This window comes from Heterodontus francisci, unplaced genomic scaffold (genome assembly GCF_036365525.1).
Source record: "Heterodontus francisci isolate sHetFra1 unplaced genomic scaffold, sHetFra1.hap1 HAP1_SCAFFOLD_598, whole genome shotgun sequence".
In the NCBI taxonomy this organism is placed as follows: Eukaryota; Metazoa; Chordata; class Chondrichthyes; order Heterodontiformes; family Heterodontidae; genus Heterodontus; species Heterodontus francisci.
Genome location: NW_027141529.1, coordinates 12,739 through 24,627, shown reverse-complemented (window position 1 = coordinate 24,627; position 11,889 = coordinate 12,739). Strand labels below are relative to the sequence as shown.

General features: G+C 47.6%; 1 long non-coding RNA gene across 1 annotated transcript; it reads right to left on the bottom strand.

The window, feature by feature from the left end:
- Nucleotides 1-3,003: 3,003 nt before the first annotated feature.
- LOC137363987 (uncharacterized) lies at nt 3,004-11,150 on the bottom strand. Its single transcript, XR_010972869.1, has 3 exons — nt 11,082-11,150; nt 4,349-4,420; nt 3,004-3,317 (listed from the first exon to the last, which is right to left on the bottom strand). It is a non-coding gene; the product is annotated as an uncharacterized lncRNA (long non-coding RNA).
- Between the last annotated feature and the right edge of the window lie 739 nt (nt 11,151-11,889).

Genomic DNA, 11,889 nt, shown 5'->3' with positions numbered 1-11,889 from the left:
TCAAAATAAAAATTAAGTTTTAACCTTCTGACTCAGAGGTGACAGAGCTACCCACATTTTTTGATTCATTCATGGGATGTGGGCGTCACTGGCCAGGCCAGCATTAGTTGCCCATTGCTAATTGCCCTTGAGAAGGTGATGGTGAGCTGCCTTCTTGAACCGCTGCAGTCAATGTGGGGTAGGTACACCCACAGTGCTGTTCGGAAGTTCCAAGATTTGAACCAGTGACAGTGAGGGAACAGTGATATAGTTCCAAGACAGGATGGTGTGTGGCTTGGAGGGGAACTTGCAGGTGGTGACATTCCTGCACTGGTGAAGGAGGGAGTGAATGTTTGTGGATGGGGTGCCAATCAAGCAGGCTGCTTTGCTCTGGATGGTATCGAGCTCCATGAGTGTTGTCGGAGCTGCACCCATCCAGGCAAGTGGAGAGTATTCCATCACACGCCTGACTTGTGCCTTGGACAGGCTTTGGGGAGTCAGGAGAATTCAATGAACATCCTAAATAAATAAATTCGAAGAAAATTGCTGAGTGATTTGGTGAGACAGAAGGTAATTGGGTGAAACAAAAACAAGAAATGCTGGATTCACTCAGCAGGTCTGGCAGCATCTGTGGAAAGAGAAGCAGAGTTAACGTTTCGGGTCAGTGACCCTTCTTCGGAACTGACCCGAAGTTCCGAAGAAGGGTCACTGACCCGAAACGTTAACTCTGCTTCTCTTTCCACAGATGCTGCCAGACCTGCTGAGTGAATCCAGCATTTCTTGTTTTTGTTTCAGATTTCCAGCATCCGCAGTATTTTGCTTTTATATTAAGGTAATTGGGTGAGATGGGGGGCGATTGAGACGGGGGTTATGTATAAACATATGAATTAGGAGCAGGAGTAGGTCACTGGAGCCTGCTCGGCTATGGCTGATCTGATCGTAACCTCAACTCCACATTCCTGCCTACCCCCGATAACCTTTAACCTCCTTGCTTATTGAGACTCTATCTACCTCTGCCTTAAAAATATTCAAAGACTCTGCTTCCACTGCCTTTTGAGGAAGAGAATTCCAAAGACTCACGACCCTCTGAGAGAAAGAATTTCTCCTCATCTCTGTCTTAAATGGGCGACCCCTTATTTTTAAACAGTGACCCCTAGTTCTAGATTCTCCCACAAGGGGAAACATCCTTTACACATCCATCCTGTCAAGACCCCTCAGGATCTTGTATGTTGATAGAGTGAGATGGGACAATTGATTCAGACAGTGTGAAGGTGATTGAGTGTGACGGCGTGGTGATTGTACAGCTAATCTACATCAGTCCCAACAGCCTCCAAGCTCAGAGCACAGCAACGTTGACCTAATTACAGAAGGTCATTAAGAATTTTCATGCCTTGAATGTGTCATGAAGCAGTTTATTGGGCAGCAGATGGTGGTTGTTTTATCATCTTCAATCCAGTCAGCTTTATAAGGATAATGAATTAGGAAACAAATCTTCAAGTACAAGGGAATGGATCGACACACAGCATGTTTTTCTGAACTACAATGCAAAGCCTTGTGATTAACAACCAGCAATACAGACTCCAGAATAAGTGAGAATGACCTTTACAGAGAATATTCAATGCAGCAAACTAATAAACTAACAACTCACCACTCCCTCCCAAGTTATTCAAATAATCCTTCAATAACTGTCTCTTCAAATCTGAGCAATTGTTCCACACTCAACTATGTTACAGTCCAAGATACTTAAACACAATAGCACTGCAGTCCATGTGAGGTAGGTACACACACAGTGCTGTTAGGAAGGGAGTTCCAGGATTTTGACCCAGTGACAGTGAAGGAACAGCAATATAGTTTCAAGTCAGGATGGTGTGTGGTTTGGAGGGGAACTTGCAGGTGGTGATGTTCCCATGCATTTGCTGCCCTTGTCCTTCAAGGTTCTACCCTGTGCAGGGTCCTGCAAACTAACTGACAAAAAATGAGGTATATTACAAGCTTTCGGAGTAGTAAAGTGTGGGTGGGATATTAAAGAGTACAGAAGTGAGGAGAGGTTGATGTGGCTGCATTCATAAACAGCTAAATGGTTGCCTGTTTAGCTAATTTTCAGACCCTCTCCACACCTTTGATCCTGCTCACCTGCCCAGGACTGAAAGTCTTGCTAAAATCTAAAAATACGTTATATCTACAGGACTTCTGCTTTCAACAAGATCTGTTATTTCTTTAAGAACTCCAATTTGCTGGCAAGATATCTTCCATTAATCCAGGCTAACTCCTCCTTACCATCCCATAGTCCTCCGCATCTTTCACTGTCCCCTCACTCAGGATTCCTTCTAATACTTTACCCAGAATAGACGTCTGATTCATTGGCTACCATTCCTGGGTTGTCCCTATGCCTGTGTAAAGATTTCTGTTACATCAGCTGCTCTCCGATACTTGGGAATGACTCCAGTCCCTAATGATTCCCCACAGATAAAAATAGGCCTGATTTTTGACCATTGGTCATTATCAAAAGTGACCAATTAGGGCTTCTTTTTAACAGCTTCAGATGTGAAAGAATGAATTAAACCCCAAATCACTGCCAAGGTAACACCAATGACACTGAACGCCTTCCACCTTGCTCAACAAATAACTGTGCATCACCCAAACCTTCCCGTAAACATTATATAACCTGCCAAATGGACATGCAAAGGGAGGCTGCAGAGCAACCAACATTTGCCAGGAAATGCCTTGGAGTGGAACCCATTCCAATTCCGATGCAAGGAATTCTCTTGAGTGTCAGTAATTCTGGATGGGAAATTAGATGAACTAACTCCCCAACCGAAGATCAGAGTTAAAGGGGTCTCCAAGTCAAACTCAATTAAAACTCATTTATCAATATCATTTAGCAGGGCTTTGGGTGAGCTAAGGATGATGGAATATACCTGATATTGAAAGTTGTCAGCATTATGTGCGACTGAGCCCAGGGCATTGCAAAGACCATCTTGAAGATCACAAATACACAAAATGAAAGGAGGATGCAATGAGTGGAGCAAAGTATTTAATAGCATATGTACAGCATCTTGGGAAATAAACTGCAGATAAATTCATCTCCAGGTAAACATGGAGAGATCAAGAAAGATGTGAAGATGTTGATGATAGGATTCTTCACCCATTGGGTTTTAACCACACTCTGCAACAGTCTTCTTTCCTGTGCTTCCTCAGTGACCACAGGATTTGATCTCACCGAGTAGAAGAGCGATATAATTTTACCTGCAACACATCTACTCAATCCTTGTTCTAGCAGATCACTGATCTTGAGCTGAAGGGAATAGCCTTGTAATGGGTCTGTGTGAAGAGGCACTCTGCAGCATAAAAAAATATCAACAGTTGTGAACTTTGTGGAAGTTGTGCTAACATTTGTTAAAATGACTGATGCTAGGAATTGTACAAATCTTCAAATGACCCCTGCCCATCTCCCCCCACCCTGTACACCCTCCCTGTCCCCCGTACACCAATGGCCCATCTCCCCCCCACCCTGGACTCCCTCCCTGTCCCCCGTACACCAATGGCCCATCTCCCCCCCACCCCATACACATTCTCCATCCTCTACACACCACCACCCTGAACACCCTCCTCATTCCTCCACCCCATACACCCTCCCCTCCCTGTACACCCTCCATCCCATACACCCACCCCACATTCCCTGCACACCCTCCCCATCCCCCATCAACCTGCAGGACCCCCAGTGACCACTAAAAAATGTTTCCACTGAAATTCTGACAAAGATCCAACAGAATCAACAATAGCCTGGGGTGGGGGCAGGGGGTCTGATCCACGACACTGGGGTGGTGGCAGGGGGCCTGATCCACCACACTGGGGTGGTGGCAGGGGGTCTGCTCCACCACACTGAGGTGGGGGCTGGGGGTCTGATCCACCACACTGGGGTGGTGGCAGGGGGTCTGATCCACCATACTGGGGTGGGGGCTGGGGGTCTGATCCACCACACTGGGGTGGGGGCTGGGGGTCTGATCCACCACACTGGGGTGGGGGCAGGGGGTCTGATCCACCACCCTGGGGTGGAGGCTGGGGGTCTGATCCACCACACTGGGGTGGGGGCTGGGGGTCTGATACACCACACTGGGGTGGGGGCTGGGGGTCTGATACACCACACTGGGGTGGGGGCTGGGGGTCTGATACACCACACTGGGGTGGGGGCTGGGGGTCTGATACACCACACTGGGGTGGTGGCAGGGGGTCTGATCCACCACCCTGGGGTGGAGGCTGGGGGTCTGATCCACCACACTGGGGTGGGGGATCCAGTTACACAGAGCAGAACCTACTCAACATGTATTAAACCAAGTGTAACAAGTGATTATTATTATCAGTGACTTACCTTCCCTCCTCTCCACAGCCCAGCCCCAGTGAATTCATTCTGGCAGAATAAATTAACTACCTTTTCAATCCTCTGCAAAACAAGAGGAAAGAAAGTAAAATCCTCAGCATGAAGCTCAAAAAACATGATAGAAGCAATCTGGTGTGTACAGCGAGTGCATTTCCAATGGATAAAGGTCAATCGCACTAACAGAGAAGTCACAGCACTGGAGACATTACAAACTTATAATTACCATGGGCCACTTTTAATTGGGCAAAGCATAGCCTTGTTTACATTGAGATAGGCCGGGGGAGGGGGGGGGGGAGGGGAGAGGGGAATCATTTAAACCAAGTCTGTGCAACCTGTCCTCAATTTAACCCTTTTCGCCCCAATAACATTCTGGTGAATCTGTGCTACACCCTCTCCACGGCTGATATATCCTTCCTGAGGTGTGGTTCCCAGAACTAAAAGCAGGATATCAGATAGGAAACATTGAAAAAATAGGAGCAGGAGTAGGCCATTTGGCCCTTCGAGCCTGCTCCACCATTCAATATGATCATGGCTGATCATCCAAACTTAGTACCCTGTTCCCATTTTCTCCCCGTATCCCTTGATCCCTTAGTCCCAAGAACTATATCTAACTCTTTCTTGAATATATCTAATGATTGGGCCTCAACTGCTTTCTGTGGTAGAGAATTCCACAGGTTCACCACTCTCTGGGTGAAGAAACCTCTCCTCATCTCAGTCCTAAATCCTCACCCCTTATCCTTAGACTGTGACTCCTGGTCCTGGACTCCCCCACCATCGGGAACATCCTTCCTGCATCTAGTCTGTCAAGTCCTGTTAGAATTTTGTAGAATTCTTCTAAATTATAGCAAATACAAGCCTAATCGACCCAATCTCTTTTCATATGTCAGTCCTGCCATCCCAGGAATCAGTCTGGTGAACCTTCACTGCACTCCCTGCATAGCAATAACATCCTTCCTCAAATAAGGAGACAAAAACTGCACTGATGTGGTCTCACCAAGGCCTTGTATAATTGCAGCAAGACATCCTTGCTCCTGTACTCGAATCCTCTCGCTATGAAGGCCAACATACCATTTGCCTTCTTAACTGCCTGCTGCACCTGCATGCTTACTTTCAGCAACTGGTGCACAAGGACACCCAGATCTTGCTGCACCTCCCCCTTCCCCAATCTATCGCCGTTCAGATAATAATCTGCCTTTCTGCTTTTGCCAAAGTGGATAACCTCACATTTATCCACATTATACTGTATCTGCCATGTATTTGCTCACTCAACCTGTCCAAATTTGGCTATAGTACCTTCTATCCCTGCATCCAAGTCATTTATATAGATTGTAAATAGTTGGGGACTGAGGACCGAACCCTGTGGCACCCCACTAGTTACATCTTGCCAACCAGAAAAGGACCCATTTATCCTGACTGTTTTCTGTTGGTTAGCCTATCCTCTATGATTCTAATAATCTCTCGTGCTTAACCTCATCGAATGCCTTCTAGAAGTCCATATAGATAACATTCCCTTATCGACTTCATTGATGACTCCCTCAAAACATTCAGCTAGATTAGTCAGACATGACTTGCCTTGAACACAGCCCATGTTGGCTCCCTCCGACCAGCTCATGTTTGCTCAAGTGCCCATCACTCTATTGACAGCTTCCCCACAACTGACAGGAAACTACTGGAAAACCTCTTCATTTATTCACCCTGCCCATATTTTCATTTTTTAAAAACTATCATATTGCCCCTTACAGTTATCACAAAATGTCCAAATTATTCAAGACTTTCTTCATTATTTATATTTCCTCCAACCAGGCAGCATTCTGGTACATAGTACAAAGCCTTCCTGTAGCATGGAGCACAATAATGTACACAGTCCTCTATCTGTGCTCTTAAAGGTTTTATACAGGTTAATTAGAATCGTACAGCATAGAAACAGGCCCTTCGGCCCACCGCGTCCATGCCGACCATAATGCCTATCTATACTAATCCCACCAGCCTGCATTAATTCCATATCCCTCTATGCCTTTCTCATTCAAGTACCTGTCCAGATGCCTCTTAAATGTTACGACTGTTCCTGCCTCCACCACCTCCTCTGGCAGCTCATTCCAGATACCCACTATTTTTTGTGTGAAAAATTTACCCCTTTGATCCCCTTTAAACCTCCTCCCTCTCACCTTAAATCTATGCCCTCTAGTTTTAGTCACCCCTACCATGGGAAACAGACTCTGGCTATCTACCCTATCTATGCCTCTCATAATTTTATATACCTCTATCATGTCCCCTCTCAGCCTCCTTCGCTCCAGGGAAAACAGATCCAGCCTATCCAATCTCTCTTTATAACTCAAGCCCTCCAAACCAGGCAACATCCTTGTGAATCTTTTCTGCACCCTCTCGAGCTTAATCACATCTTTCCTGTAGTGCGGTGACCAGAACTGCACACAGTACTCCAAATGCGGCCTAACCAACGTTATGTACAACTGTAACATGACGTCCCAACCCTTGTACTCAATGCCTCGGCCGATGAAGGCAAGCATGCCATACGCCTTCTTCACCACCCTGTCTACCTGTGTTGCCACTTTCAGGGAACTATGTACTTACACCCCAAGGTCTCTGCTCAAGAACACTCCCCAGGGCCCTGCCATTCACTGTATATGTCCTGCCCTGGTTTAACTTCCCAAAATGCATCACTTCACACTTGTCTGCATTACATTCCATTTGCCAATCCCTTGCCCACTTTCCCAGTTGATCTATATCCTGTTGTAACCTTAGACAATCTTCTTCACTGTCCATTATACCACCAATTTTGGTGTCATCTGCAAACTTACTAATCATGCCCCTTACATTCTCATCCAAGTCATTAATATATATGACAAACAACAGAGGGCCCAGCACTGATCCCTGCGGCACACCACTGGTCACCGGACTCCAATCTGAAAACCAACCCTCCACTACCACCCTCTGCCTCCTATCACCAAACCAATTTTGTATCCAATTTGCTAACTCACCCTGGATCCCATGTGTTCAAACCTTCTGTACTAGCCTACCATGTGGGACCTTGTCAAAGGCCTTGCTAAAGTCCATGTAGACAACGTCCATCGCCCTGCCCTCGTCAATCCTCTTGGTCACCTCCTCGAAAAACTCAATCAAACTCGTGAGACATGATTTCCCACACACAAAGCCATGCTGACTATCCCTAATCAGACCATGCCTTTCCAGATGCATATAAATCCTGTCTCTCAGAATCCCTTCCAATAACTTTCCCACCACTGATGTAAGGCTCACCGGCCTGTAGTTCCCTGGCTTAGCCCTGCTGCCCTTCTTAAATAAAGGCAAAACATTAGCTATCCTCCAGTCTTCCGGTATCTCACCCGTGGCTAACGATGATACAAAAATCTCTGCCAGGGCCAGAGCAATCCCCTCCCTTGCTTCCCTAGGATACACCTGGTCAGGCCCTGGGGATTTATCCACCTTAATGTGCTTCAAAACCTCCAACACTTCCAGATACGATAGCGACGTTTAAGAGGCATCTTGACAAATATATGAATAGGAAAGGAATAGAGAGATACGGGCCCCGGAAGTGCAGAAGGTGGTAGTTTCAGCAGGCATCAAGATCGGCGCAGGCTTGGAGGGCCGAATGGCCTGTTCCTGTGCTGTTCTTTGTTCTTTGTAATGTTGATATACTCCAGACTACCGGTTTCCCATGGCTCCACACGTAGATCACCACACTGATCCTTAAGGGGACCTACTCTCTCCCTAACTACCCTTTTACTCTTAATATACTTATAGAATCTTTTAGGATTCTCCTTTATCTGATCTGCCAGGGAAATCTCATGGCCCCTTTTCACACTCCTAATTTCCTTCTTAAGTGTAGTCCTACATCCCCTATACTCCTCGAGGGAGTCGCTTGATCCCAGCTGCCTATACCTGACATATGCCTCCTTCTCTGTCCTGACCAGACCCTCAATATCCCTCCTCAACCAAGGTTCCCTAAACTTGCCAGCCTTGCCCTTCCATCTAACAGGAACATGCCGACCCTGAACTCTTCCTACCTCACTTTTAAAAGCCTCCCACTTGCCAGACGTCCCTTTACCTGTAAACAGCCTCTCCCATTCAACTTTTGAGAGTTCCTGTCTGATGCCATTGAAATTAGCCTTCCCCCAATTTAGGACGTCAACTTGAGGACCAGTCCTATCCTTTTCCATAACTACCTTGAAGCTAATAGAGTTATGGTCACTGGTCCCAAAGTGCTCTCCCACTGACACATCAACCACCTGCCCATCCTCATTTCCTAAGAGGAGGTCGAGTGTAGCCCCTTCTCTAGTAGGGCCACCCACATACTGCTTCAGAAAACTATCCTGGACACACTTAACAAATTCTTCCCCATCTGATCCCTCAGCACTAAGGTAGTCCCAGTCAATATTAGGGAAGTTAAAATCACCTACTATTACAACCCTATAATTCCTACACCTATCTGTGATTTCCCTACATATCTGCTCCTCCACTTCCCTCTGACTATTGGGGGGCCTATAGTATAATCCCATCAAAGTGATCATCCCTTTCTTATTTCTAAGTTCTACCCATATAGCCTTGCTGGACATTCCCCCCGGGATATCCTCTCTAAGTACTGCCGTGATGTCCTCCCTAATCAATAGTGTAACTCCCCCTCCTCTCTTACCTCCACCTCTGTCACGCCGGAAGGATCGGTACACCGGAACATTGAGCTGCCAGTCCTGCCCATCCCTCAACCACGTTTCTGTAATAGCTATAATATCACAATCCCATGTACCGATCCATGCTCTGAGTTCATCTGCCTTACCTGTAAGGCTTCTTGCATTAAAGTAAATGCAGTTTAGCCTACCAGACCTTCCACGCTCCCTGTCCTGCCCCTGCCCAGCCTGCCTACTGGACTTGCTTGCTTTAACCTCTACATTTGCCTCAACTATCTCATCTGAGAGACTACTACTTTGGGTCCCACCCCCAAACCAGACTAGTTCAAACCCTCCCGAGTAGTACTAGCAAACCTCCCCGCAAGGATATTGGTCCCCCTCCAGTTCAGATGCAACCTGTCCTTCTTGCACACGTCACCTCTGCACCAGAAGAGATCCCAATGATCCAAGTATCTGAAGCCCTCCCGCCTACACCAGTTCTTCAGCCACACATTCATTTGCCTTATCCTCCTATTCCTACCCTCACTAGCACGTGGCACAGGGAGTAATCCTGAGATTATAACCCTAGAGGTCCTGCTTTTTAACCTCTGCCTAACTCCCTATATTCACTTTGCAGGACCTCATCTCTCTTCTTGCCAATGTCGTTAGTACCAATATGGACCACGACCTCTGGCTGTTCACCCTCCCCTTTCAGAATGTCCTGCAGCCGCTCAGAGACATCCTTGACCCTAGCACCAGGGAGGCAACATACCATCCTGGAGTCTTGTTTGTGGCCACAGAAACACCTATCTGCACCCCTTTCGATAGAATCCCCTATCACGATAGCTCTTCCAACCCTTTTCCTTCCCTGCAGTGCAGCAGAGCCCTCTGTGGTGCCACGAACTTGGCTGTTGCTGCTTTCCCCTGGGAGGTCATCCCCTCCCAACAGTATCCAAAGGGGTATATCTGTTTGAGAGGGGGATGGCCACAGGGGACACCTGCACTACCTGCCTGCGCCTACTACTCTGTCTGGTGGTCACCCATCTCTTTTCTGCCTGTGCAGCCGTTACCTGCGGTGTGAGCACCTCACTAAACGTGCTATCCACGACTTCCTCAGCATCGCGGATACTCCACAATGAATCCACCCGCAGCTCCAGCTCCGTAATGCGGGTAGCCAGTAGCTGCAGATGGATACACTTCCTGCACACATGGTCATCAGGGCACTGGAAGCGTCCCTGATTTCCCACATAGCGCAGGAGGAGCATATCACGGGGCTGAGCTCTCCTGCCAAGACTTACCCTTAGGTTAATTAGTTACTTAATTAAAAAATACTAATTGTACTAGGGGCCTTGTTCTACCCACTACAATCTAAAGTCCTTAAAAAAAAACACTTTAGTAGTACTCACCTTATCACCAGAGATTGTTTCCAACAAAAAAAAACAACTTTCCCCTTATTTATTTTTAAAGATCTTCTAACAGCTGCCACTCACCAACCAATCACCTTGCAGCTCTCCTCTGACATCACTGTTTGCCCTTTTTCGCTGCTCTCACACAGGTCCACTCCACTCCCGGCAAGTGAATTGTCCCCTCTTGACTTTTATTTTCGAAAACTCGTGATAAAAGCTGGAATTCCTTCAGTTTTTTTAAATAAATGCCTAAAGCGCTGCCTTTAATATCCTGTGAACCTGTCCTGGAAATAAATCTCTCTGTTCCCCCACAGCCCTGTACCATTCACAGTATCCTTACTGATATTATTAACTGAAATACATCACCTCAAACTTACTGACTGACAGAGAATTTCATCAGCCACCTTTTAGCCCATTCCGATAGCTTATCAAACTGTTTTCCAGCTACCTTTGGTTGAAAGTATTAAATATAGTTCCTCTTTTTGGGGCAGTATTCAGGACATTTTTTGCTGAAAGGTTGACATGAGATAAAATTACAATTATTAAACTGGGATCTATATTTCTCATTTATTCGCTGTAAAGTCAGATACTTTTCACAATTAAAAACCAAATTCCTTCAAGCAGAGTTTATTTGTCAATGATACAGACAGAGGAAGTGCCAGCCTCGGCTCTGTGTGTTACCTGCCCAATGAGGAATCTGTCCCACATCTCTGCCCATTACCCACCGTTCCAGAATGTTCATCAGTGAATCTGCAAAGAGAAGAAATGTACAGAGTGAGGAACCTCCAGAAATGTCGGAGCACAAACACAGACAGGGGGGGTGGAGAGAATGAGGGGGGGGGTGGAGAGAATGAGGGGGGGTGGAGAGAATGAGGGGGGGGGTGGAGAGAATGAGGGGGGGGGTGGAGAGAATGAGGGGGGGGGGTGGAGAGAATGAGGGGGGGGGTGGAGAGAATGAGGGGGGGGGTGGAGAGAATGAGGGGGGGGGTGGAGAGAATGAGGGGGGGTGGAGAGAATGAGGGGGGGTGGAGAGAATGAGGGGGGGGTGGAGAGAATGAGGGGGGGTGGAGAGAATGAGGGGGGGGGGTGGAGAGAATGAGGGGGGGGGTGGAGAGAATGAGGGGGGGGTGGAGAGAATGAGGGGGGGGTGGAGAGAATGAGGGGGGGGGTGGAGAGAATGAGGGGGGGTGGAGAGAATGAGGGGGGGGTGGAGAGAATGAGGGGGGGGGTGGAGAGAATGAGGGGGGGTGGAGAGAATGAGGGGGGGGGTGGAGAGAATGAGGGGGGGTGGAGAGAATGAGGGGGGGGGGTGGAGAGAATGAGGGGGGGGGGTGGAGAGAATGAGGGGGGGGGTGGAGAGAATGAGGGGGGGGGTGGAGAGAATGAGGGGGGGTGGAGAGAATGAGGGGGGGTGGAGAGAATGAGGGGGGGTGGAGAGAATGAGGGGGGGGGTGGAGAGAATGAGGGGGGGGGTGGAGAGAATGAGGGG